Source organism: Nasonia vitripennis, chromosome 4 (genome assembly GCF_009193385.2).
Source record: "Nasonia vitripennis strain AsymCx chromosome 4, Nvit_psr_1.1, whole genome shotgun sequence".
NCBI lineage: Eukaryota > Metazoa > Arthropoda > Insecta > Hymenoptera > Pteromalidae > Nasonia > Nasonia vitripennis.
The window spans coordinates 6,192,931-6,220,345 of record NC_045760.1 but is presented as its reverse complement, the minus strand read 5'-3'; the positions used below and the strand labels follow the sequence as shown (position 1 = coordinate 6,220,345).

The 27,415-nt window shown below is 49.6% G+C and overlaps 1 protein-coding gene across 2 annotated transcripts in view; it reads left to right on the top strand.

The window, feature by feature from the left end:
* Positions 1-16,307, top strand: part of LOC100119924 (homeotic protein ultrabithorax-like) — a 122,812-nt gene extending 106,505 nt beyond the window's left edge. For both annotated transcript variants that reach the window (XM_008207263.4, XM_031928695.2), the window contains one exon: positions 13,352-16,307. The gene's annotated coding sequence lies outside the window, so the exon portion shown is untranslated. The remainder of the gene's footprint in view (positions 1-13,351) is intronic.
* The last annotated feature ends 11,108 nt before the right edge of the window (positions 16,308-27,415 follow it).

Here is a 27,415-nt window from a genome sequence, read left to right as displayed (position 1 = left end):
TCGGCTGCGACTCGAGAGAATTGTCTAGCGCATTTTCGATTTTCCTGCGTAATGCCTTTTAGCCATACATTTGCGTACGCGTGCGCGGCGCTCGATAATAACTCAACGAACCTTAAACTGCTACCGCCGACTTGTTTACGGAGGTGTATATAGGGGGCAGAGGGGGGTGGGCGGGTGGAGCTTTTGCAAAAATATATATGCGCGGGGAAAGAGCGATTATTCACTCGCGCTCGGGAGCCCAATGAAAGCTCGGGCTGCGCTCGCGGATTTATATGCTCGTGCCTGTGCTGCAGAGCGGATCTTGCGTATATAGGTGTGCAGAGCTGCTGCTGCTGCAGAGCGCCGGCGGCAATTGAATTATGCCTAAACGAAATTGGGATACGCGAGAGACACCGATTGCTTCCGAGTTATTTATCGCTCATAGACAGTCATTCGCTAATGGTGCGCTGCACTCGTTTTTCCTTGCTGCGCTTCTCTCCGTTATCATCGAGAGAGTGCGCTTTTTGTTCGGTAAATTGAACTCGTGTAGATTTTTTAACATTTTTGTTTTACTATTATTTTCACGCTGTTCATTGTCATTTCCAAAAAATAAATGAAAGCTTCTTCCAAAGCCATCGATCAAAGCAAAGTACACACGCGTCGCCGGAGATAAAGCCCCGGCAAGTGGCTACTAAAGTAGGCGCGAAACTCCGCATTACGGAGCGTCTCTCTCTCGCGTCATCTCGTCAATCGGGGGAGCGCTGAATACACGTACACGTATACATAGCTCTGCGCGGCACGGCGGCACGCGGATCTTTATCGGTTGTAAAGGAAGACATTTACGATCCATAAAGACGTTGCTGCTGTGGCGAAGCCGGTGCTGTTGCTGCTGCTGGTGCGCGGCTCTGCTCACTCCTACGACCATTACCCCTTCCCGGCGGGCGACTTTCAAGGGCGACTACTGGCACGCGTCCGCCCGGCCAACTGCACAAAGCACAAGAGAGAGAGTGAGAGAGAGAGAGAGAGAGGCGCTCTTGAGATTTACAGGTTACGCTCTCTCGGTAACACCTCGTAAACTTGGCTTAACGACTTTAACCGGGCCTAACTGCTTCCTTCCTGCAATCAAACCCTAACCTGCCCCCTACTGATGCTTGCGCGCCTCCTTCTTTCTATTCTCTCTTTCTGCTTCTGTTCTCCAGGCGTGTCTCTTATATTTTCGGGACACCGATTATCGTCCGCGTGTGCGGTGGCGAAACCGTGAGACTTTCTCGAGAGAGGGCCAGCAGGCAAATAATTTAGATTTTTTGGCCGCGCGAGAGCATGTGTGCAGCGGCGAGGAAACGCGAAAGTCGTTAAAATTCAGCCAAAAATGACATCAGTGCCGGAGCTGAGGACTACCAGCGCTCTGCTACACGGGGAAATTTATGTCTAGTCGGTAAATTTTTTCCTCTCACTGACACTTGATAAATTAATTCCCCGGCGTCGCAGTAGTGTTCTCGCGCAAATTTGACGAGTTGCTTTGGCTTTATTTGAGTAACTTCTTAAGTTTAAATTATTGCCACTCGCCGAAATTTATATTCCCGTATAAATTCTCCCGCTAAAGAGAAAAGCCCCGGTCGCGCACACGCTGACGTATCTACCGACGGATATATAGTTATATCACGTCGGCCTTGACTATGAAGATACCGTGACGCCATCGTAAAATATCTGTGCCGCAAACCGAAAAAGCCGTGGTCATCGATCGCCGCCAACCACGTTCCAATCAGTTTTATAACGCTCCGATTAATCAGCGCATGAGTATAACAGTGCACGTAATTAGCAATACACGAGGCGGTCTATTACCGCACTGATCAGCCCCTATCCGCGCGCATACGATTAATAAGCTTTCCGGCAGTGAAGTATCAATTCAAACTCGATAACGCATTCAAAACATAACGAGCGAGTAAGCGACATTCCCCGAAAAACGACCTCGCCGCGAGATAACCGCGACAATCTCCTCGGCGCGCGGAATGCGCTCGCGCAAGATACATCGACCGCTTTATGATTTGTTTTGATTACGCTTCATTACCATTTCACGCCTTTCGCTGTTTGCGAGAGTGAGAGGGAAAGAGAGGTGCCGCGCTTGTAACGACTGACAGTAAATCCGGCCGTTGATTTTATCGTGACGTTTATGAGCGTCATTATCGGGTGTGATACAGCACGAAGCGCGCGCGCGCTCTAAAGCCTACGCCTTTGCGAAACGGGGGCGGGGTGGAGAGAGAGAGAGAGAGAGAGAGAGAGAGAGAGAGAGAGAGAGAGAGAGAGAGAGAGAGAGAGAGAGAGAGAAAGCGAGAGAGGACGGGCGGCGCGGCAACGGCATGCCTCTGCACAGCTGGTGTGCGTAGTATATGTATAGCTGGGTGTGTTGCGGAGCAGCCGAAAGAGAGACGGAGAGAGAGAGAGAGAGAGAGAGAGAGGGGAGCTTCCGAGTTGAGCGATCGACCGATAGGTTGCGCTCTTATGAATTGTCTCGTTAAATCATTGGTTGCTCGTGTTTGTTGCTGAAATGGAATGTTTATTTTTGTAATATAGGTAAAGGCATTCCTCATAGACAAATTTTGGAAAAGCAGAACTACACAGAAAACTGCAAAAATATTCAATTTCTCCAAACTAATCCGGACGAGAACGAAAACCGCCGAAAAATACATCGAAATCGTGTTTACCAATCCCCCCGGCAACGGAAACGTCCAAAGCCATTCGACTTCCGTGTATATTTCGCATTTCTCTATCTCTCTCTAACTCCCTCTATATCTCTATCCGTGTGCACGCTCGCGCAAAATCGTCCCGGCACGGGCTACGCGAACCATCCCGGCAAAATTCCTGAAATCTGGTTTTCGCACGATGATATTAGCATTTAAAAGCGACTCGCGCTTACACATACACACGTACAGAGAAAGAACAGAGAGCGAGGTCCCGTCTAGCGGCGCCATTGGTCTGCATTTACACAACAATGAGGGGCCGCGCACTCTAAAAACTTCCAGAATCCCCGGAGAGAGAGAGAGCTGCAGCGCGTTGCAGCAGCCCGGCTAGAGTCGAAAAAAGGGAAGAAAGAAGAAAAAAAAAGAACAGAGAAGCGACGTAGGATAAAACGCGTAGGAGTAGGGAGTGAAAAAAAGGCGAGAGAGAGAGAGAGAATGAAAGAGGACAAAAACACGAGCGAAAAGAGAGATGCGATTTCGCATATAACGTAGTGTGTGTAAGATGGTCGTCGTCTTCTGTGTCTCTCTCTCTCTCTCCCGTGTAGTTATAGCTTGGTATACGCAGAGGAACGAGAGAAAAAAAAAGACTCGACGGGGACAGCCAGAGAGTTTGGGTTCTTGGGTCGCTCCACTCCGTCTATCCTCGGCCGCTTTTTTTGTCCCTTTTTTCGACCTCTCTCTCTCGCTCCTCGGCTAGACTCTCGAGCTCTAGCATACGCTCGCGTGGATATTTCTAACATTACGCGGCCCGACTCCGCTCCTTTCCTGCCGAAGCTCGCTGTATAGGCAGCAGCATCTCCCGACGCGACCCCATCCCACGGCGGAGCTGCGCAGGCATAAAAGAGAGAAAGAACGAACAGCGGCAGCATCTGAGCAGCGGAGAATGAGAGAGAACGATGGCGACGCTACTGCGACGTTGCCAAATTATCTTTCTCGCTCTTCTAACCACTTAATATATTCCTCGTGAGAGAGAAGGCGATACTTCGATTGACTGCGCGCGTTCGATCCGATCGCAATGCCTCTTCCTCTTCTGCTGCGTATAGAGCTCCAATGGCCTCGTTCTCTTGTCGGCGGCGATTCATTATGGAGGCATGCCCCCTCGCTTTATTGTGTGCGCCCGCTCGCTGAATTAATTTTTCTCTGAAATCTAATGAAGGATTCTTTGAACGCTGCCAATCACGCGCTGCCGCGATTTGAATTTCGGATCGATTTTTATTGGGCAGGTCATTTTTATTCGAACGCGTATTTAATTGGGCGACTTGAATTTTTTGCGTGCTTGTCAAGTGCCCCATTCCTAAACTTCAAAACGATATTTCAATAGCGAACCTCTATATTAACAATAATCAAAACGCTGTATGCTCGGTGGCACCCTCAACGAACATCAAACAGCGATTCACTTTTTGCCGCATAAAATTCCAGAACAACGTGAATCAGGAGGCCAATTAAAACGTATCCGCTTTAGAGGCGCGTATAGCGAAGACAAGAACATAGCGCGCACATAAATACGAAAGTACGGGCTCTCTCGCTGCAGGGGCAAGGTCCGAGAGAGAGAGAGAGAGAGAGAGAGAGAGAGAGAGAGAGAGAGAGAGAGAGCAGCATAGGGACATTTCGCATTTTCGCGGTCGTTTATTCTGCCCGCGCGAGCTCGCGAGAGGGAGTGAGAGGGAGAAGCGCGACGTCGGACCACCCGTAGGACCATTCTGCTTAGAGTTAAGTGACGCGAGTTTAATGTTTCTCTATAGCGACACTATGCGCGAGGCGCTGCTGCACTCAATAAATATCACTCGTTCAATTTATTGCCTGGCTACTAAGTTACTCGCGACATGCCATTAACACGCGCTCAATCTCTTCTCTCTGCTTTCTCTCTGGCTTTTTGCTCTTGTTCCCTATTATATACAGCGTCGAACGCATTAAATCGTCCCGCGATCTGATGGATATCTTCGAGGCGGGCTTTCGGAATCGAGAGCTGAAAATTTTCGACTAATATCCCGAATTTATCGCTTCGGAATATATTCTCCGTTTAATTTCTGCCGCTGCTGCAGCTCTGCGAGCGAAAACAGGCGAACTCGGGGGGGAAACTACGGAGACGAGGGGTGTACGAGCGTCTAAGGTATGCGCGCGCGCGCGCGAGTGTATAGTGTGCCGGGAGGGTGCGAGAGCTAATTGTGATACACTCCGCGGGGAGTTGGCCCGGGCGTACGTATACACATCCTCCGGCACTATGTGTATACCTTCGTCTTTGCGCGAGAGAACTCGAGAAGAAGAGGAGCGACTCTGCGAACGCGTGTGTGTGTATAGTTAGTTATACGAGTAGCGAGAGGAAGACTAGGCGTGCGCGCACACCGGTGTTTTTCATTTTCTTTATATCACCCTTGACGCTCGTAAAACCATTACCCATGACCGAGAGAGAGAGAGAGAGAGGTTTAGTCTCGCGAGTCTGGGAAAAGAATAAGGAGAGCTTTGATGCGAGTACAGGAGAGAGGAACTTGTGTATCCGTTTCCTTCGCGTGCACTGCTGCTCCGAGAAACCCAATTTCATCTTGCGCTGGTTTGATGGCTGTCTCGCGTGTGCTCGGCAAGAGAAAAACTGATTCCACTGTTTTTGTAAAGGTTCGAAAAAACAAAGCCTCTCTCTCGAGTCGAATTAAAATTACACTGCTACACTGCGCGACTCAAGATTTATCTCGCTTCCTTCAAAATCTATACGTGTCAGCTAAATCAGCTCCGATCTATAAATACGCCATACGGAGTGACACCGAGAATAACAGCCGGCGCACGACAGACAATCCGATGAGCGCCGCCATATCGCTTATATATTTTCGTCCGTCGTCGTCTCTCTCTCTACTCCTAGTGTCATTTGCATATTAATTGCTTCCCTCGATCTCGCACACATGTGCGCGTCCCAAAATGAAGTCTCGCGCGGAAGTCGTCGAACTCGAAGGGGGGTGCAGCCATCGCTTCGTTTTCCAACGACGCCCCGAGGGAGAAATAAACTTTTCTCTTGCGCGATCGGCGATTCCTTGCCGATTCTCGTCTCCTCGCTCGCGACGTTATATATACGACCAATCGGAGGCGAGAACTGCCACTGTTTTCACCGGCTGGTAATTTATTTTCCCGAGACGGATTGCCGCACCCTCGCGCGTCGTCTTCCGTGTTATACTATTTTTCTCTCTCAGCTCCAGTCGCGTTTCCGAGCTAAAAAGAAAACGTCACGTTTCATTAAAAGCTCTCTCTCTCTCTCTCGCGCGCGCGCATGCGCGCGCAAGCCCGGCACCTATAATTTATCGACGTTGGGGAAAAAATCTTCCCAAAGTAGAACGAAACCAGCCAGCCAGCAGCTCTCTCGCGAAAAACAGCGAGGGAGAGAGAGAGAGGGATGGCGTAGCGGTATATAGCGCCGCAGTAGTGGGGGCCAGCGAGAGACAGGAGCGAGGGAACGATCCGTCTCCCTTGGAGATTTATCGAGTAAACAGACGTGCTCAAGTCCATTCTCGAAAATATATTTGCCTAGAGATTTCTGAAAAATATAGTCGACTTTTTTACCGGTTATACGGGCGTTAAATGAATATTCTGTTTATTGAATTTTGCTGAGCCTCCGGATTATTATATTTATACATTGGCACAGGCCGCGTTGAAACAATTAAAAATAGCGCGCTAATTCACACCACTTTGTTACACACGCCATGAACGAGCGAGTTCTTTTCAAAGGGCAAAACATTTTCAGCGACTGCGCGCCTACAAATCACGCTTTTAAAAGTCTTCATTGCTCTCTCGCCCGCTCCCTTCCACTGGTTCTCAGCATTAAATACGAATATTCCCATGTAAATTCACTCCAAAGCGATCCCTCCCCGCGCGGCTCATAATACGCGCGAGATTTCAACGCTCAAGTTTACACTCTCGTAAAAAGCTGCTATCGTAAAAAACGTCAAAAGTAACGAGTCCGCGAGGAGAGGCGAGCGCAAAAACATTGATGAAAATAAACGCCTGTGTAAGACGCTCAGTGCCGCGCGCGCGCGCGCGAGGAATAAAAAGTCGGATAATTAATTAAGCCTTGGAGGTTATTCGTCTTCTCGTCCATTTTCCTTTTTGTATCAAACGCGTTATATTCTCGAGTAACGCGGCGGCCTCCCGAGCATTTTCCACGAAGAATATTCTCGGCTTTTCCGGGCGGTCGTCGTCGCCGTCGTCGCGCTCGAGATTCTCCACGAGGCTAGAAGCAGCAGCAGAAGAAGAAGAAGAAGGTGGAGGCAAGGCGCCCGATCCGTAGATAAGTCACACACACACAGAGCGGTCTGACTCGGTCTAGCGCGCGCGAGTTGGCTATTCGTCTTTTTGTCTTGGGCGCGTCCTCTCTTATTGCTTCTTCCGCCGTGTGCGTGTGTATAGAGCGCAGCATCTCTCTCTCTCTCTCTCCCTCTCTCTCTCTCTCTCTCTCTCTCTCTCTCTCTCTCTCTCTATCACGTTTCTCCGCAGCGCTCGCCCTATCTCCTCTCCTTTTTCCCTTTATCTTGGCTTTGAGCGAGAGAGAGAGAGAGAGAGAGAGAGAGAGAGAGAGAGAGAGAGAGAGAGAGAGATGGAGAGTGGCCAGGCCGATGCATCATCCGCCACGTTCTTCCCGCGGCAACGACTTGGGCATCTCTCTTTCTGTTTCTCTCCTGTTTTTCGATGCTTCTTACCGCCTCCCTTCCCCGTTCGCATGTGCGTCCGACTCTGGCTACGCGGTAGAAATAACCAAAAGGAAAATAAATGTATTCTATATTTAATGGAGTCGAGCGGAATTAAGGCTCGCGCCGATATTAATGAGCGCGCACGCGCCGATTTGCGCTGAGTTATCGCCCTCGACGCTGGAGTTAATGATAACGCTAATAAGAACAATAGGCGTGATGAATTTCGGCGGATTTGGTGTTGAAATAACGCCGTGATCGCGGGTATATTTATTAATTCGACTCCGCATTATTCAAACGAACGTGTTAATCGATACCGACGCGCTCGGAAAAAATCCTCCTGGCAACGTGTCATACAACTCGAGACACGTGCAGCGATCGAAAAACGAAAATTTCTTCCAGTCGAACCGCGAAGCTCGCGTATACACGTTATTCCACTCCTACACACACTCGGCTCTCTCATGTCACGGCGAAACCTCTGGCATCTCGACGGGGCGCCCGCACACAAGTTCCGATCGCGCAGTAGGTGAAAACGTATACAGCGCGCCTATGGCTCCGAGGAATACGTACACGCTCTCGTGTATCTCGGCTCGTACATCACTCCGCGCGATATCGCGAGGGCCGCTGAAAGATACAGATACGTATACGCGGCTCGCATATGAATTGCGATTTTTTCGAAGACGCGCGCAAGCACAAGAGCGTGTAACGAGACAATCAGCGCACGAGGGGTACACCGGATTTTTCCCCCTTTTGCTCGCAAAGACGGCTGAAATGACGGCTCTCGTGTAGCCCAGCTCCTTTTCTCTCCTCCGATTATTCTTTTTCCCGAGCGACGCCTGAACGAAATATGGATCGCGATAAGCCGCAGACGCGCTCGGGCCGTGTACGCGAGGTATCTCTCCGATAAGAAAGTCTATCTCTGGACGACTGGCGTGAACTCGTGGGAGTAGTATAATTTTCGTCCGAAAATCTCTCGCCCGATCGAGTAGAGCAAGTAGATCGCTGCACTTTTTTAATATAAGTCGGCGATGCATCACGATCGCGGAAGCGCCGACGATAAAAAAAAAGTAGCGATCCGGAGGCTCAATTCAGAAAAGTGTCTCATTCACGCGCGCGCGCCAGCGTCGATCGATTTATCGCCCTGCACGCACGCCGGACTCATCTCCATGCCGCGCGCCAATACGTCTCTCCGCTCACACACACAGACTCGGCTCTTTTTTCTCCCTCTCTTTTTCGAGCTGCATCGTTCGGAAAAAAGGTGGCATTCCGGTAATTCGGTCATGGGACTGCGATGCAGCAGCGCGGCGAGGGGGGAGCAAGCGGAATGGTAGGAGGGTACATATCCAGTGCACACAGCGCGAGAGAGAGGGGCGTTCCGACGCGGGGGCACCCCGCATGGGGTAGCTCGCAGCTCGGCCGCGACACCAGAGCCATCTATATCCCCGGAGATTTATGGGCTGCGCTCGCTGCAGCGGCGGCGGCAGCGCACATACATACACACATACATGCAAGCACGCGGCGCGTCGCCGCTGGTGCCCCCTGTCGCGACGCGCTGCAGCACACACACATCCCCGCGGGGGTTAGCTCGCGCGCCGCGCGCGCAATTCGCGCGTTATACGGGCCGACGAATAAAAAGTAAAACACATAGAGGCGCGCCGCCGCCGCCGCCGGACGAGATAGAATGGAAATAAAAGAGAGCGAGCTCGGCTCGGGAGATGTTCGATCTCAATCGGCGCGTTTCTTGAGGTTTCGCGAGGGATTTCCTCTCGCTCTTGCGTGCGTTGTTGCGGCTATACTGTTCTCTCTCGCCGGGTGTAGAGGATGTATATTTCGAGACGAACGTGAGAATTGGATGTGCGTCGAATGATGAATTATTGGCCGCGCGTTTTTGTTTTATAGCGCGGATCCGCGTTATTTATGCGTTTTAGGTGCGCGCGCGCGCAGAACACGCACGTGGAAGGGCTTTTTGATGGCTTAATTTACGAGCGGATGGAGCTTGTTTCGCTCCGCACTCTCGCACTCTATCTTTTTTCTCTGTTAATTTTAATGCGGGAATGTCTTTATAAAAATGATGTAGTGCTTCTTTGAAACTTCGATCGCGCGCCTTTCCTTATATTCCACGTGTGTGTTATACATGCCGCACTGTAAAAAGTATCACAAATACGCGACTACCTTTTCACTTTAATTCGGGCCCGTATTTCATCCGCGTAATTACGGGAAGCGCTCGTACGTATTCATTAGTTTTTCCGAATTTCGTTTTAAACGCTCGTCGGAGCAACTAAATCCGAGCCCGAAAAGTTCTCCCCGACCCGTATAAAACCTTTAGTCGGCGACGACCCTGCGCCGCGCCGTAAAACGATAAAACCGAGCTCGTATACAGCGTAACGGCACTGAAAAATCAACCTCTCGATAATAAAAGAGTTTCTCCCGTGTATACGCGGCGCAAAACAAAAGATCGAAACTTCGCGCGCCGCGACCATATGATCGTCGCGGGTATATCGCTTACGGAGCCGAGGTTTTGCAGCCAGGAGGACGAGAGAACGGCCCCCTCGACGCGGCCGTCCATTCGCACTCGGCGGCGGCAGTAATGTCCGGGCTCGCTCGTCGGGGTGTAGTTACCGTTCTTCCGCTCTCTCGCTCTCTCTCTCTCTCATACTCCGGTGTATAGGTATATACCTAGGCGGCCCGTTATGTGCGCTCTCGCTCGCGTGCGGAGTGTCCCATCCCCCGGCCGGAGGTGGTAGTAGTCGGGCCGCTTTACGAGCAACCTGTGGTAACGAGAGCGATAGATAATAACCGTTGCTCCCTCTCCTCTCCTCTTCTCTCTCTCTCTCTCTCCCTCTGTGTCTCGCACTTTGCCCAGCGCTGCATTATTGTACCTAGCTCTCGTCCCCTGCTCCCTCCCGCTGCACCGGCGGGGCCTCGTCAAAACTTCCGTTACTGTTTTTCCGCCCGGCCTCGCACAACTTCTCTCTCTCGCTTCCTTCTCTTTTGGCAGTTTCGCTAGTACGGCTTTGCATGCAGCTGCGCATGCACCGGCTTTCGGCTGTAGGTGTCTAGCCCGTCGAATTCGCGAGTTATTTGTCGGAAAGTTTCTACGTGCCGGGAGTTTTTGTGCAGTGCGTGCGATGTGGAATTTTGGCGGACGTTTTTAAATGTTTCTATTCGTGTCTTCGAACTCACTCAGTATATCTCGCGTCGTTCCTATCGACAGAGACCCTAAATCGTCTCATAATCCCGCTCGCTTACGTGAAAAAAAAGGAAAGAGCGACCAAAAATATAGAGCCCACGGCCAAATGCAAAGAGAGCAAGCTCTGTCGCAACGAAATCCAGACTTATTGCTGCGGAATTGAAAGGAAGCGAATGCGTCGCTAGGCACTTTTCCGCAGATTCCTCAGAGCAGCAATCCCCCACCCAGTCTACTCTCCGATCTTCAAACGTCATTAAAGCGACGCCGCTTTTACTCTTCTCCTCGCAAGCTCGCCGCCGCGCTGAATTTATGGCGCCGGCTTAAAAAGTCCCGGGCGCTCTTTTGAAAATCCTGATAAATGCGAGACGCGAAACGAAGCCGCGCGCCGGCGCTCTGCGACTGCTGCTGCCGCGAGGCGGGGAAACGCCGAGGCTCGTTCTTCTTCTTTTCCGTCGCTCGCTAGCTCGCGCGCCCGTCTCTAGGCCGAAGAGCAAATAAAATCGCGAGAATATATAAGTTTCTCCCGGGCGCGCTGCGCAAACAAACCCGCGAGGGCGTGTATAGATAGGCCTCGTCTTCAATTGGCTGGATCTAAGCTTGTGTAGCCGGGCGTTTGTTTGCACAGGCGTTTCCGCCTGTCTCGATGACGGCTGCGAAGTCGCTGCTCTCGCGAAAATCGCGCTATCCCGGAGACGTTTTCTCCTTCGTCTTAAGGAGGAGGGCGAAGTTGGCCGCGAAGCTCTCTGAAGTTTGCGCGGGCCGGGCGCTATTGATGCTTTTTTGCTCCCGGAATTATTCATTGCGCAAATAAGATTGTCCTCAGCGGCCATTCGTTTTACTCAACTGCCTCGAGCGCGAGGCGCATTAGTGCGCCTTGAAGTCGCATAAATTAGCCGTGTTTTTCAAAACAAATTCTCCAGTTAATATTTCAGAGTTAGACGTTCAGAGATGAGATTTAATATACTCGATTGTGTAATTCACGCGAATATACGCGAGAAAAAATTCATTCGATCATTCCCGCGCGTAAATCCCGAAAAGTTTACTCTCTCGCGCTTGCGGAAAGAATTTCATTAGATGAAAGGCCATGAGCGGCGGTAGTCAACGACGATGAACTCTCCACTCTCGCTGATGCTCGTCGCTCTGCTCTCCGTTCGAAAAAGGACGAGTACGTATACACAGAGAGCTCTCGGGATAGAAAAGAAGAAAAGAGAGCGCGCACAATGAAGGAGCGATATAATGGCTCGCTAGCGGCGTATATGAAGTCCGACGCCTAACGCAGTCGCGTGCAGTTGCATCGCTCCGTGCGCGCCGGAGCTTTTCGTTGCCCAGAAACGAGCGAAATAAGGCGAACGCGAGAGCGAGAGAAAGAGAGAGAGAGAGAGAGAGAGAGAGAGAGAGAGAGAGAGAGAGAGAGAGAGAGAGAGAGAGATAAGGACGAGTAAATAAAACGAGAGAAGGCGAGCTGAGTCTGGCGCAGCCCGTAGACGGGTTTGCCAAGAGTTGAAAATCTTGCCTCCAGAGCTCCTTCCCGTGTAAGAGAGCGAGAGATGCAGGACAAACAACTTTTTCGCATTGCTCTCTCTCTCTCTCTCTCTCTCCCCGTGGATGAGTTACGGTGTTTCTACTTTCGGGAGGATATTTGGTCGCGGTCCGTTTGGCGCGCCATGCCACGTGAGAGACTCGCAGCGGGACGGAAATAAAAGGAAAAAGGAGAACACACGCGCGCGCGAAAGCGCCGACTTCATCCTCTCTATCTCTCATCTTCGGCTCCGAGAATATCGCTCTGTGTATAGAAATCATAAAAGCAGCATCGAAACTTTTCCTATTTAAATATACATACGCGCGCGCGTGTCCCGGGCTTTTTACTTTTTTACGGGGGCCCGCGCCGCTGAATTATCGACGGCCAGCCGTAAATAACAATCAACCCTGCCGTTACGTGCGCGCGAGCTATTCCGAACGTATGTGCGTCCGTCCGGCTATGCAAACTCGTTAATTTCGCCGGCGAGGCATCGGCTCGATTATTTTTTCATGCCAACGACGATAATTATATTTTATTCACGCATCGATGATCTATCCTGATTATTATTGTACACCGAGGAATGTCATTACGGTGGATAAAAGAGCAGCCTGCCCTCCTGATAAAAATCAGAAACAAACAAACCGCGCGCGTCTCGGCCGAAAGAAAGGACCCGCTAAATTGGCGCTCGCAACACTCTCCTGCAATTCACCCCTTTCGATCGGCGCAGCGACTTTTTGCGAAAGCGAGACAGGCTGCGCACGAACACGAGGCAGTGGCGCAACGTGAGTGTACCGGACAGAACAGCACGTGCGTTCTCGTCGTCCTATTAGAGGGCGAGACCAACGGCAAAAGCTGAACACGCACACAGGCTGCTGCCGTCGGAACGTACCCTATACTGTGGCTCGCTATACTGGACCTTTTTCGCAAAGCTGTCACGGTCGACGTTCAATAATCTCGCTGGAATATTTCATCCGGCGCAGGTTCTCGCCGACGACGATATTCCGTCTTTCTCAGCCCGTGCGGGGGAGGAGAATCTCATTTTATTGCCCGGGAGCGCTTTTTTTGCACCTCAATATGTCTCCGAAAATACAATTTTAGATTATTGCCGAGATCTCGTGAATCTTTATCCTTTTTAGGCTGGGCTGTGAGCGCAGATTGTTTTTTGAGAAATGCTTCCCTCATATGATATATTAACATTTTTTTCTAAATATTACAGCGACTCGGAATACATAATCTCATTTGTCCCCGTTTTATGTTGCAGGTGAGTGGCAGCCAGCAGCAGCCGTTTCTGTAATGCCAAAAAGGTATGGATGTGCGTAACTGTCGATGGTGCGCCTCTCCGCGCGCTTATCGGTTGTGCGGCGAACGGAATATGCTGCACCCGGTGAGTGACGAAGTACCCCGGACTTTCTCCCGTAGCTCGCATCCACTCGCCCTTGAACTAGACTTTTTTCAAACACACCATCACCACCATCACCAACCAACTACTCCAACACCACGTCGGAACGTTAGAAAAAAAAAACAAAATCAGAACGACACCACGTGTGCGAACTTTTTGTGCGAAGCTATACTTTGCTTTGTCTCGTTTAGCATTTTTTGTTGCGACCTTATTTATATATAATAGCTGCGCCGTCGAGAGAAGCCTATGTTTTGTTTGTAATAATCCGGCGTTTCTTTTGTGAATTTCCGGCTAAATCATGGGCGGAGAGCGACCGACGGTCTGTAGTTGCGACTCGAGAGAATCTGGTGCGTCATGCGGCTATTTGTAAACGTATAGAGACTACAAAATGGAGAGAAAGAGAGGAGAGGCTCTGTACCCGCGCGTGAACGAGAGAGGCATGCATTTTTTTACGCAAAGGCAGAACAATGTAGGATAAATCGAACCGGGGGTTGAGGAGGAGCTTGCGGTCCGCGAAGGCGTATATATATAATATATATGATACATAATATATATATATATATATAATTTTGCAAATGTGAAATAACAAAACAATGAAACCTAAAATACGTAAAACTAGAGCTGCAAAAAAGTGAATTCTAGACGTTAAGGTACGTTTCATAGGCTAAGCGAGAAAAATGAAAATTGATCATCCGCGCAAATGCATGTAATAATACGATCGCTGCAATCGAGATGGAAGAAAGAGTGAATAATTGCTTATATATAATTAAAATACACACATGATGATATTATAAATAGTCGTGCGAATCTTGGTGTACAAATTTTGTTCCCTTCTTCTTCTTTTTTATTTTCCGTACTCATTAAGTTTATTATTAATATTATTTTTTATCATTATAAATTTGATATTATTATTATTACGATTAATTATTGTATTTTGCTCTAGAGACGCAATAAAAGTGCAAGTGTGTGCTCGCGGTGTAAGCGTGATGCGTTCCTACGAGCGAGAACACGACGACTGCTGTTGATGTTATATTTTTGTTATTTTATTATATTGCCTATATACGATCCCGAGCCGACGCACGACGCGCCTTCACCGCGAAAAATGCAAGCTTGTGACACAAGAATGATAAATTTAAGTAAAAATTAAGTACTGTACAATTTCTGAAACCGTCGAACCCGCGGTGAAGACGCGTTTCTCGATCGCGATCGTTGAAAAAAATATATATATACAGAGAGACGAATGAATGAGTAAATAAATAAATAAATAAATATATATATATATATTCGTGTTCGAAAATTTTGTTATTATTGTAAAGAGTATGACGATGTATTCGCTCAGTACCTGCAAAGAGGGTAACGAGTTGAAGCGCAGTTCGATTCGAAAATGCCTTCTTTGAGAAATAAAAAAAATAAAAAGAAACCGTAAATAATTGAATCAAGCGAAACGATCTCTTTCTCTCTCTCTCTCTCTCTCTCTCTCTCGACGTGCACCGTACGCGGGTCAATTGAGATATACAATACACAGCTATAAGCAAACGATAACTTCGCTCATACGTACGTTTGTCTTTTTCTGAAAGAAAATAAAAATGGAAAACAAAACAAAGCAAGATTACTATATATTAATATGGTATTCGATCGGATCTGTAAACTCGAAAGTATATAATAAAAGCGGGCGAGAGATGCGACTACGCGCACGATAGATACTTATGTACGTAAACTACGTAGTACCTAAAAAAAGGCAAGAGTATAAAGTTGAAAAAATTAGCTGAAAGAATAAGCAGAAGCCTGATAAAAGTGAACGGGGGCGCCCGCCCCGACTCTACACAGCCGAGTTAAAGTAATTTTATTCTAGTTAGAAAATGTATACGACTAGCGTTTAACTGAGAAGCAAAGAGAGCAGTTATAGAAGCGAGAGGGAGAATATACCTCTTACGCTGATATTACGACGATGAAAAAGTCGCGTCGCTGAAACGTGGCGCGAGCTCAGTATTTCTTAAGAGGAATATGTAATATTAAGAATTATTTATTTTGTGGATCTCCGTGTACGATGAAGAGTTGGAATAAGATAAAGAAAAAAAAATAATAAGAGGAATGTCCGCGCGCTCCACTGTGTACTATACGATTAAATATAATAGGTGACGAGTAGGAGAGGCGCGAGATGATGATGTGTCGTCGCGTTATGTAATATCGCGCGTGAGTACCCGCGCGCGCGCGCGCGCGTAGTGCTATATATATAAATATAAATGATGTAGCCGTGTTTTTCTCTTTTCATACTTTCTTTAATGCGTATAAAACAACAGAAAAAGGGGGAATAAATCTCATTCATTCTCCGATTCGCCCGAGCCTTTTTTAATCGGTCTATTATTATAAATATGTGTGAGAACGTTTTTGATCCCGCTGCGTGGCAAAATTCTCTGTCTCCTTTTATCCTTTGTAATATAGTAGAGAGTACCGTATATACGTAAACGTATATTTAAAAGAATCATAAACGATTTTTTGTCGGCGACGAGTATAAAAAACAAAACCTCGAGGAATCTCTGGACGTGTATTATTATTATTATTATATCATTATTAATGTGTATAACCTGAAGCTCTCCGTTTTTCTCGCTCCGATCGATGACGATGAGGCGATGGAAAGAGCCGTCGTCGGGGTTGGAAAAAGTCGCCGGAACAAAAAATAAAAAAATTATCCTACGGAACGGCTGGCGTTCCGCGATTTTTGTCATTGTAAACATTATACCGATTATACGATTGCTATAAAATGAAAAAAACGAATAAATGCGATTCGAGTGCGAATCATGAGAAAAAAAACAAAAAACATTGGCTTTTTTATTCTTTGCACGCTCGGTCTCGGCCGTGGCTGCAGACGCACCTTTGTTACATGTCCGCCATTTCCTCATCCTTGCCCGTTACCAGTATTTTTACTTTTGATTTGAGTCATGATGCTTGCGCTTATTTTTATTTTTATTCTACTTTGTTATTTACATACAAACCGAGAATGGCTTTCGTTGCTTGCACTACATTTTACTCGAGCGCACGTCGCACACTACACACGAGGTAAGAGTCCCCTGCCGACGGTATAACGTCGAGTGCTACTTACAGCGGTAGTCGAATCTGAGGTGAGCTACTCTCTCTCTCTCTCTCTCTCTCTCTCTCTCTCTCTCTCTCTCTCTCTCTCTTCCTTTCCGACACGCAGAGAAACAGCAACTCTTTCGCGTGGAGAAACTTCTGTTTCTCATCAAAAAGTTGCGGGGTAGAGCGGGCGGGGGTGGCGCATTATTCCAAAACACGCCTTGCCACTTGAGGTACGGCCGTGTCAAGGAAGTTCTTGATCCCTTCCTGCTCTCGCTTTGCGTGTTTCATCCCACGCAGGAAAAACTGCGCGCTGCAGCCAGAGAGAGAGAGAGAGAGAGAGAGAGAGAGAGAGAGAGAGAGAGAGAGAGAGAGAGAGAGAGAGAGAGAGAGAGAGAGAGAGAGAGAGAGAGAGAAAGAGAGAACCAGCGTGGCGTTGTATAACGCAGGATTAACAACCCTCCTTGGAAACTAAGAAATACACCGACTTTTCAGCTGGTGCTTGTATCTTGTAAATTTTAATCATATTTTTATTTGCATTCTTAAGTCAGACGCTGCGCGCGCGAGTGAAAAATTACATCCTCGCGTTTCTGCGCGGGAAATCCGTCTTCGGAAACAACGAGCGTCCGATAATTTTTTACGAGCCGGCCGTAAAATCCGTTCGCAAGAGAAGAACGAGCTCTCTCTCTCGCGGAGATAAGAAGCGCGCGTGATGAACAGCGCGGCTGATTGAATCTCCCGAGCCGTGCGCGTTCGGAAAAAATTTGATCAACGCCTCGAGAGTAATAACCATCAATACAGTCGCTCTGGTCGATTGAGTTGCCGTGCTTTTTATTTCTCTCTCTCCATCCGAAATATCCGGCCGTGTTTTTATGGGGTGAGAAATCGGCCATTTCACGCGCGTTATCTCTCTCCCGGCGACGTTATCAATTTCTCCCTTGGCCTCGTCCGCGGCGCGCATACACAGGGACTATATGCGAGGACAATACGTGCGATGCTCTCTTTACGACTCTTAAAATCACGACGACGACGGAATGTAGTCCGTGCGGTATAACGACTACATACGCTGACCGGAGCAGCTCGTGAGATCCAGGGTCGCGAAAGCTCGCGCAAGCTCACTTCGACGCGCGGCCATAAGTCTCAGCTCGTCGGCTATCCGGGATATTAATATGTTATTGCGGAAAGACGCCCTCATGAAAGTCGACAAGGACGGCAAAAATATGTCTCTTACTCCGCTCGCGTACGCGCTCTCCGTCTCTTATTCTCTTCGGCTTCGTGCCGTCGTTGTCCTATGCCATATAGCTAGAGACGATTGGATCTAGGGGGCGGGGGGGGGGGGGTGGAGACCGTGGGGATGCTTGACTGGATCCGAGGGATGCATGGCCGTGCGCGCACATGTCCGTGTACGCTTGCTTCATCGTCTCTCTTTCTGCTCTGTAGCCTAGAGGGGGCGCCTGACGGGCAGAGGGGGATAAGCTCGGCAGGAATTCAGCAGACGCCATTTGTATTAATGAAGCCGCGCACCGACAATGCTGCTGCGAGCTCGCAAGCTCGATGAATTATGTACCTGCGATCGAACTGCGTATATACGTATACGCCCGCGCGCGCTCGCGGGAAATCGAAGCGGCGTATATAGTATTACAGAGTCGTTGTGGCCCGGGCCGAAAGCGAGAAAAGTTGCGCGCGTTTTCCGGGATGGAAAACTTCGTTTTCGAAGTCGTTGAGCGGGGGGTGGATCGAGGCCGAGGTTGAAGCTTAATTCCGAGGGGTGGGTTTTAGCGGTTGAGCTCGTAAGTTTGTCGATAAATTCGCGGTGTTCGGAAAACATACACGCGTTATTCTTTTTTCAAATCGGAGGCTCTCCCCGTATTCAGAAGCAAAATTATGACGAGTCCTGCGCGGGCTATACCCAACAGATCCGCGCTCGCGGATAAGAAGGGGGTGAAGCAGCAGCAGCAGCAGACTGTACGGCTTAGATATATATAGGAGCGCGCGCAGCTAGGGTGGGCTTTGCAAGACGTAGCGAGCATTCGTCTCGTCGTGGCGGCGCGGATAAAACGAGCGCTTTACTTTGGATTACAGGGGGCGCAATTTACAGCGGGCCAGACACTAGAGCACCTGTTCGTTCGTTCTTGAGGAGATGGAACGCGCGCTGCGGGGAGGGATGGATTTTACCAAGGGTGTGGGAATGGCGTGCTTCGCAGACGTTGCGGTAATTGAATCCCGGTATAAGTGCCGTCGTGTGTATATAGTAGCTGCTATCTCCTCTCTTCTGGCGCTGAATACGTATACGTGAGAGCCGGCTGATCTCGTAAATTCGGCTGCGCGTCGTCTTCTACTTCTTATACCCGCGGCCTTTTTACTCGTCCTCTTATAGCTGTCTCCCATGACTATGCGGGCGTTTGAACTCTCTGTGTGCGCATTATATCACGGATAAGACTGCAGGCTGTATACATAGGTTCGTGCTACGAGCGGACAGCGTCTTTAATTAATTTTTTCAATTAACTCGCGCGTACCCCGTGTCTCCCCTTTCCCCCGCAAACGGTTCGCTCTGGTACTGTAGCGGATGCATCGGTGCGGAAAATTCAGTTCATCCGTTGGCTTTTCGTTTTTTGCGATGTGAATTTTGTCTGTAATATACAGGCATATATTAATTCCTTTTTAACACGGGCAATTAAATCGCAGCACCTGGCGCGTATTTCTAATCCGGATTAATTGTTAACTGGAATTTAAATCATTAGGCCCTTATCCGCAGCGTAGTTTATTATCGAAATAAGCGGAGAGGAAGGCTTAACATACGAGCCTCTCGGCTCAAATGAGCGCGAACAAATATGTTCCTGCCCACTCGCAGCAGCTCCGCCTTCATATAATTACTTCGGTCTCCCCGGCTATATTTGTGTAGGGCACCGTACACGCGCATATTTCGTCAGCTCATTTGCTTATCTAAAAATCCAACCCTTCGCTCTTCCTCTCTACTCTCTCTCTCTCTCTCTCTCTCTCTCTCTCTCTCTCTCTCTCTCTCTCTCTCTCTCTCTCTCTCTCTCTCTCTCTCTCTCTCTGAGCCTTGTCTATTATTTTTCGAGGAGCAATCCTCGCCTCGATTTTTCATCCGCCTCGATCGGACTATCCACACACATAAGCGCATGCACTGCACATTTCGTCGCCGGCGTGTACACGAGGCCGGTTATTAGGCAGCCTCGGTGGCGGCGCTGCGGCACATCCCTCATCTGCGCCGCAGCCTGTATTATGCAACAACGCGGAAACGAACTCCGTAGCAAACTCGCGCTCACACCCTCTTTCTCTCTCTCTCTCTCTCTCTCTCTCTCTCTCTCTCTCTCTCTCTCTCTCTCTCTTCTGCGCGCACTGCGGATAGGACACCGCTGTGGATTTTGCTGGGTATTGTTGCGCGAGCTTCTCTCTCTCTCTCACTCTCTCCCTCTCTCTCTCTCTGGCTGGTGCTGCGCGTTCGAAATAAGTGTAGCCCGTGCAGTTGTAGCCAGGCCGCACACGTAATTCCAGGAGCGCGGTTATTTCGCGCGCTGCGCATACTGAGAAATGAACTGGCCCGCCGGCTTCCCATGGCAATGATGAACGAGCTGCGTTGCCGCCGGAGAGAGCTGCGCGCGGATACAATTTCTTTGCTTAGCTCGGCTACTCAGCTCTCTGTACGCAGGGGTGTGAGGCTTTTTTTAGCTGTACAGTTTGTTCCGCAATTTTACGAATTGAAAATCATCGTCAGATGAATTAGGAAAGAGACACCGAGATCCAGCTCATACGTAGTTGCCTGACCTCCCCCGCGCGTCCGACCGCAGGGCGACGTTCATTCTCGCGGCCGCTTCTTTTATTCACCGGCGGGAGAGGGGGGCGAAAGGGAGCCCCGGAAAGCCTCTAATTTTGTGCGGGTCTATAAAAACGTCGGACGACTTGACGCACGAGGTCCGCTCCAAGTATTTCTCTCCTCTGCAGCGCTGCTACCGGCGAATCAAGACGCCGCCGCGGAATATGCTCCTCTTCGAGCTTAAACACCCGAAAGTCAATGTTTTTGATGTAAATACCAGGCTGGAGATGTGCCTCAGCGACACCTGCAGGGGGAGCTTTGATCTCCTCTTGCGCGAGCGTAGTTAAGACGTCGGCTCTCCACCGGAGGGGGACTTATTAAAATAATTCCACGGCGATGAGTCGGCCGTCTCGCACCTCTTTATTTCTGTCTTTTGCTTGTACCGCGTACTCGCGCGCGATCGTATTGTGTTGACCTTCGTCGCGTCGAGGGAAAGGGAGAGAAAACACTCGCGAGAAGCTAATTATAATATCTCCGCGGTGTGGAAATTTTCGGGCGCACTGAATCATCCGCAACTTCGTACATCTCTCTTTAAATACACGCCGCGCTATCGGCCTCGCGCGCACATACATAATTTGGAGCGCGCTGAATACCGAAATAGAGCCGGGGAAATCGATGTCCCTCTGCGAATCAAGAGAGCTCCTCTCTCTCCCGCATTATAATATCTCGAGCCAAAATTTCGATGTCTCTCCTATAATAATACAGCAACGGCCGCAGTGGTACGTATGCGCGCGGCAGCTAGCTCGTGTCGTCCGGAAGAGAAAAAGCGAGCCTAAGGCTCTTTGGCAGCTGGACCTCGTCCTTGTCGCGCTCGTCGAGTCCTTGCTCTCGCGAGGGTCGAAAACGTGCTGTCTGTATATGTATGTATGCGAAAGGAGGGTGTTCGAGCGTGGAATAATACAAGTGAGGGTAGAGACGCACACGTAAGCGCGAGTCAGGGTGTACGTGAGCCACCCCCTTTGTACCATCCGCGAGTCGCCGCGCAGCCGTCGCCCGCAGATAAATCTTTCCGCCCTCTAATTGGCCTTCCCACCGCCGTTTCCTCGTCTCTCTCTCGCTCTCTCTCTCTCTCTCCGCTGTGCCCGTGCGCGAGCGACCTATTCTTTCGTCGTCGTGTCTCTTTTCTTCGTGGGCACGGCTCCAGGAAAACGTAGCGCTCGCGCGCGATGTCCTTTTCTTCCTAGTGCTGGGTATAGCTCGCAGAGTCCTGTGCACGTCAGCTCGAGCTTTCGCGATTGGCTAGCGCGGGAACGAATTATATTGAAATTGTTAGAGATTATATTGGCCGCGCGGCTGTATTCTCGCGGCTCTACGCTTCTCACGTTAAAAAATTTATTTTCCAGTCGACACACGACCTCGCATCGAGTAATCCACAAAGAAACCGCGCGTGAAAAGCCGATCCCGTGACTAAACGCCTCCCAAAACACACACGCGCTCCTTTCCAGCAATAAAAATCACAAAAGAATCTCGACTAAACAACCTTGCAGCCGTCTTATCTCTCGTACCCATAACACACAGCGCTGAGTTTCAGGTATAGGAGCAAACGTGCAAAACATCCTCCGGCACCTCTCGGCGGGCTCCAGAATACAACACACTGCGCGCGTCTACCTGCTGCGACAATGAAGAGAAGTAGAGCAAACGTGATACGCCTGCCGAAAGAGTCTCCTCTCTTTCTCCGACTTTCTTCCAGCGTGCGCCGCGAAAAATTTTCCTCACAAAGCGCCGCGTACCCGCAAAAAACCTTGAGCAGCCCCGCCGGAGAAATGTATGCGAGGACAAGTGCAGCGTCTCGAAGACAATCGGGAGGACCGAGGCGGCGACGACGATGACCTAACGGGATCGGCTGTTTGCGGAAACGCCGCCTGCGGCCGGCGCGACTTTTATCTCGCTCGCCAAAAAACCTAGCGGGACTTTATTGTCGGGCAAGTCGGGGCTCTTTTGCCGAGCGCTCGCCTTGATTTTTCCAATAGGTGCGATGCGCCCTGGAACCAATGCCGGGTCGTAAATCTTTGAAAGGAGACTGCTCGCATTTTTTTCTTTTTCGTTGGTTTCGTGCGACCTTGGAGGCAGCGATGCTTCCTTTTTGGGTGGACAATTTTTTCGGTGCTACGGATTATTCTGAAACCAAAAATTAAAATAAAAGTCATCGGTTCAATCCCGCCAAAGTCGAAACTCTCCCGAGTGTACGCCAGCAGGCAACTGTGCGTACCGCAGGTCTGATCACAAACCATCCAGCCCTTATTTACGAGCCACCCCGCCGGCGCATATCATTGCCGAGGCTTCAAGGCTGATCACAGGTGCTCGTTTCATCTCGGTGCGCCCTCGTCCATTCTCTCAACGACACAAAAGAGAGCAATAAAATTTCTTCCTTACTGGCGCGCGCTCGCGTAACCAAATATCCTCTCCTCTCTCATTTTCCGTCTCTCGACTATTCATCTCTTCAACTGAGCGCGCGCGCGCGCGCGCCACGTCGTAAATAAGTCGCAGGGAAACGCGATACTCCATGGTGTACACAGTCGAGTGTCTCGCGAAGGGTGAAAAAGAAATGGAGTCTCCTCGCGGAGCGAAGAGAGTTCATCCGGCACATCCCCTATAGCTAGCGCGACGTAGACTAATACAGGAAGGAGCTAGAGGCGCGAGGACGAAACAAAAGGCGCAATAATTGTAGGCGGCCCCTCGGGAGAAAGGGAGAGAGAGAGAGTGAGTTAATAATGACTGGCGAAAGAAGCGGCGCGCCGAGTTAATTTGTAATCGCTTCGCCTTTTTGCTCCCTTCAGCAGTTGTCGCGCTTCTCGGCGGGATTTTCGCGTAGGAGTGTATAGCACACCGAGAATAGACACCAGTAGATATTTCCAACGAAAAGAAGAATAGAGCCCAACCGCTTTCGTGTATTACAATACGTTTTCAAGCGTTCTAATCTTGGTCATTAAACTCGAGTCAACAGCGATTACATTAGCCATACAAATACCTTAAGACGAGAGCTTCCGTGACTGGGAATCCCGCAGCGCGGAAAGGGCGTAAACTCTCCGCAGACCAAAGAGAGAACGGAGTATAGAACGTTGAGTCGAGCGGGGCAAGCGCCATACACGAAGAAAGGGTGTGGGCGGGGGGTCGAAAGTATAAGGCCGAGAGCGGTAGGGAAACCATGATGGTTATGCAGATCGGCCGCGCCGCCGCCGCTGCTGCTGAAAAGGGTAGTGCGGTCGCCTGACAGCGGCATAATAACTCGAGCTGCTCTCTCACTGCGCTGAAATAACGCCAAAATAAAGCATAACCCTTCTTCCGTGGGCGCGCGCGCGCGCTCGCGCAACTAGGATACGTCGGAAAATAGGAGGAGAAAAAATTTGCTTACAATGAAAATAGCATCTGAATTTCAAATATAACCTCTTGAATTAATTCGCCCTCTCCGCAGGGAGCAAAAAGCGAGCGCGACAAAAACGGGCAATCGAGCGCTCTATCGAGGAGCTGCGATGCTGATGAAGTTTTTGAGCGGAGCTCTCTCAGCTCTACCGTATTATTCTTGTGTCTTCTCCACGTATAGCAATCGATTCCTCACTCTCGAGTCCGTCTCTCCGAGCGATACAGCCTATAAACGTATACACACACTCGCCATATCGCCGTCTGGCAGAGTTCTGTCTCGCGCAAAAAAAGCTGGCTGGGTCAGAGAGACCATTTCCCCGGCATCTTGCCAGGCTCTCGACGCCTGGAGGAAAAAGAGGAAAAAATTTTCCGCCGAATCTTCCTCCTCGCCGCCATCGTCGTCGTAGACCGGAAGAGACGAGAGCGAGTCTGCAGAGCGATAGGCGCCGCTTCCTACGCCGTACAACGCGGCCGATGTGATGGATCGCGCGTAGCGAAAGAAAGGGAGAGAGAGAGAGAGGGAAAAATCCGGCATGAAAAGAAGCTGACGAAGGGGGTGAGAATTGTAGAGAGCTAGATAAAAGTATCAAATGGCTTTTTCTTCGCTCGCCTGCTACCGCCGCTCTTGTTGTTGTACGTGACGCTCTTTTTGTTGCCAGAGCAGAAAAGAGAGGCAGAAGTCGAAGCAACATTTGCAAGTTACAGTCGGAGTTTCTCTGAGGTGAGGACGCCATTGTGCGCTTATTGTCATTCAGCCTCAACTTTCTCGAGTAAATAATTTTCGTTGAAAAAAATAAGCTTATTTCGCGCGAACGTAAACTTCAGCATTAGCTCCGGCAACGTCGCATAGATAACCCATCTACTACAAGCCCGCGCAACTGCACTTTTCGGAAGCTACACGGAACGGATCGACGTATACGGCTTATACTTCTCGCTCGCCAACATCGTCGTCGTAGAGAAGACGACGAGAAAATAAGGGGTTGCCGTCGGCGCCGCCTCCCCGTGCTTGGCTTGCAAAGCGACTTCCGTCTCTCTCTCTCTCTCTCTCTCTCTCTCTCTCTCTCTCTCTCTCTCTCTCTCTCTCTCTCTCCGTAAGCTGGCCCCGTATACGCTTTTTTTCCTCACACCAGAGCCATCCCGAACACGCGGTGCCGCAGCGCCCGCGCGACAAAAAAACTAGCGCCGATGTAGCGATTTTCTCGCTCGCTGAGCTCCAGACGGGGGCGTCCATAATATATCTTCGGACTACGCGACCTTATCTGCGCGCAAGCGAGTTCGCCGCCGCCGCCGCCGCCGCCGCTGCTGTTCTCCGATAGACTCGGCTGATATAGCAGCCGACTATTCTTTGCGTCACACCGGATTATATTCGGCCTGTACACGCACACGCGCGGCTGCCTCGGGTCACGGAAAAGCAGTTTCGAAAAAGAAAGAAAAAAAAATAAAATTCTACGGGATACCTGTCGCGCTGCGAGTGATTTAAGACGCGTATACGCGCCGATGCTTTACGAGGGCACACACACACACTCGCGTCAGGTAGATGCTGCGTTTTAGGGGTAAAAAGTTTTCCGAGAGACGCGTACACGCAGACGCGCCGTTTTTCATTCCGAGGACGAGCTTTTCTTCGACGCGTGGGACTCCGAGAGAGAGAGAGAGAGAGAGAGAGAGAGAGAGAGAGAGAGAGAGGTATTCACTCATAGATTTCCAGAGTTTGATAAAGATTAATTGGACTTTCTAGCGCTGTTTATCAAGCCCACCGCGGCTTTTGGATGGGAAAATGATTTGTGGTGACGTTATCGTGCCGCGAGATCCTCTTGCCGAGTTAGATATGTACTAAGGAAACTTTCCGAGTGACTGTGTGTGTTATGTGTGTGTGGATATAAGAAGTTTATTGAGATACGCGGGAGAGTGCTTTTTGTTCGGCCTCGTTTATTTTTCTGAATTATCGCTCATTGATTAATTTCGCCACTGATGAACTTGCTTTGCTAAGTAGGCAAGGATAGAATCGTTTCTAGCGTAAATCATAAGCGATATGTTGTGCAAGAGACTGAATTGAAAATTGAATTCCCTCCAATAAATTCAAACGGATAAGATATTTAATCAAGCATCCGATAACATCGCCGGCTACTTGCTATGTAGGCTCGATTTTTTTTCGTAAAAATAATTTTCTAATGTTCATAATTAATCCGCGCGTTGATAATTCCGCGATAACATTACTCGCCAGTCTCTTAACCACACATTCAAGCCGCGAGGAATAATCACCGCAAAACAAAATATTACGCACTCTTGCATTACACGTAAACCAATCAGCGATAAATCTCGATGCAGCTCCAGCATTAGCGAGCAAATGAAACAGAACGTCGAGCCTTATAAACTCAACGCGCGCGCTAATAACACCGTCTCTACGCGAGCAACTTTTTCCGCGTCTTTTCACACTTGCTCCAGAATCGAGACTCGCGCAGCTCCGAGAAATCGCGCTTTTATTATTCCAAGCCGGATTTTTGTTCGAAATAAGAGTCGCCGACTGCTCTGCGATTCCCAGGAGGTGCGAACGCGAATTAAAGCAGCGGACGCTGTGCCTGTAAAAAAGCTCCGAGATACCTGTTGGCTCTCGCTTTATATAGGAGTAGTATGCGGGGCGACGATCGAGATGACCGATTTCTTTGGCGCCCGCGCGATTACGAAGTAGGCGGCAGGTGCGTAAAGAGCATAACTCGGTTTTCCTGAAATTTCGTCGCGACACTGGATTTTTCTCGATTCTCGGACTCGCTGACTTGATTGCGTAGCGTATACTTTTTATAGTTTCGAATTTATTCATCCGCTCGCTTGGTTTCGGCGAAGAGAAGCAGTAACGCTTGCGAAAAAGTTGCGCACTGGCGATCACTCCCACGGCTGGATGTTTTGTACGAGCTGTATTATACGCCGTCGTCGGTAAACAGAGAAAATGAGAAGGCGGTATATATGTGTGTATGGATACTCGGCTGGGGTGAGTATGGAAGGAAAAAAGCGGCAGTCCGCCCGGCATCAAAAGATATACACACACACACACACACACACACACACACACACACACACACAGGGGCAGAAACGTTACGCGCGCTGAGCGAGTCCTAGCTCCCGGAACTTCCGCTTCCTCTTCCTTCCGGCGTCGGTGGCTCTGATTGACGAGGCAAGTTTTCGACTGTGTGTACACTCTTCCCTCTTCTTGCTGCTCGTATTTGGGTCGGGTTATTCTTCTCTTTCTCCGGCGTTTCCTCTTTTTCGCCGCTTCTTTGCAGCGCGCGTCTTTTAGCGGCGCGAGTATACATCGCGGAGGAGGCGAACTCATGAAAATTTCATGCCGCGAGCGAAAATCGAATTACCGGAGAGAGCGAACGAGTTGCGATACGGAGTTGTCAGAAAAGTTTCGCTACGGAGTTATATCGGCGAAGGCGACTGAGCCGAGACGTCAGAGCGCAGCTGGCTTTGTCCTCGGGGCGAGATGAAGGAGCCTGTTGTTGTTGTTGTGTTGCCTGAAAATTAAAGAAATTTTGATCTCAGGCGAATCAATTTCGCATTAGGAAAAAAGTTAGTAAAACCGAACGTTGTAAAAATTAATACAAGAGAATCGTGAACGCGAGAGCGAATAGTCGGCCATTTTACGACGTGGGGAGAGAGAG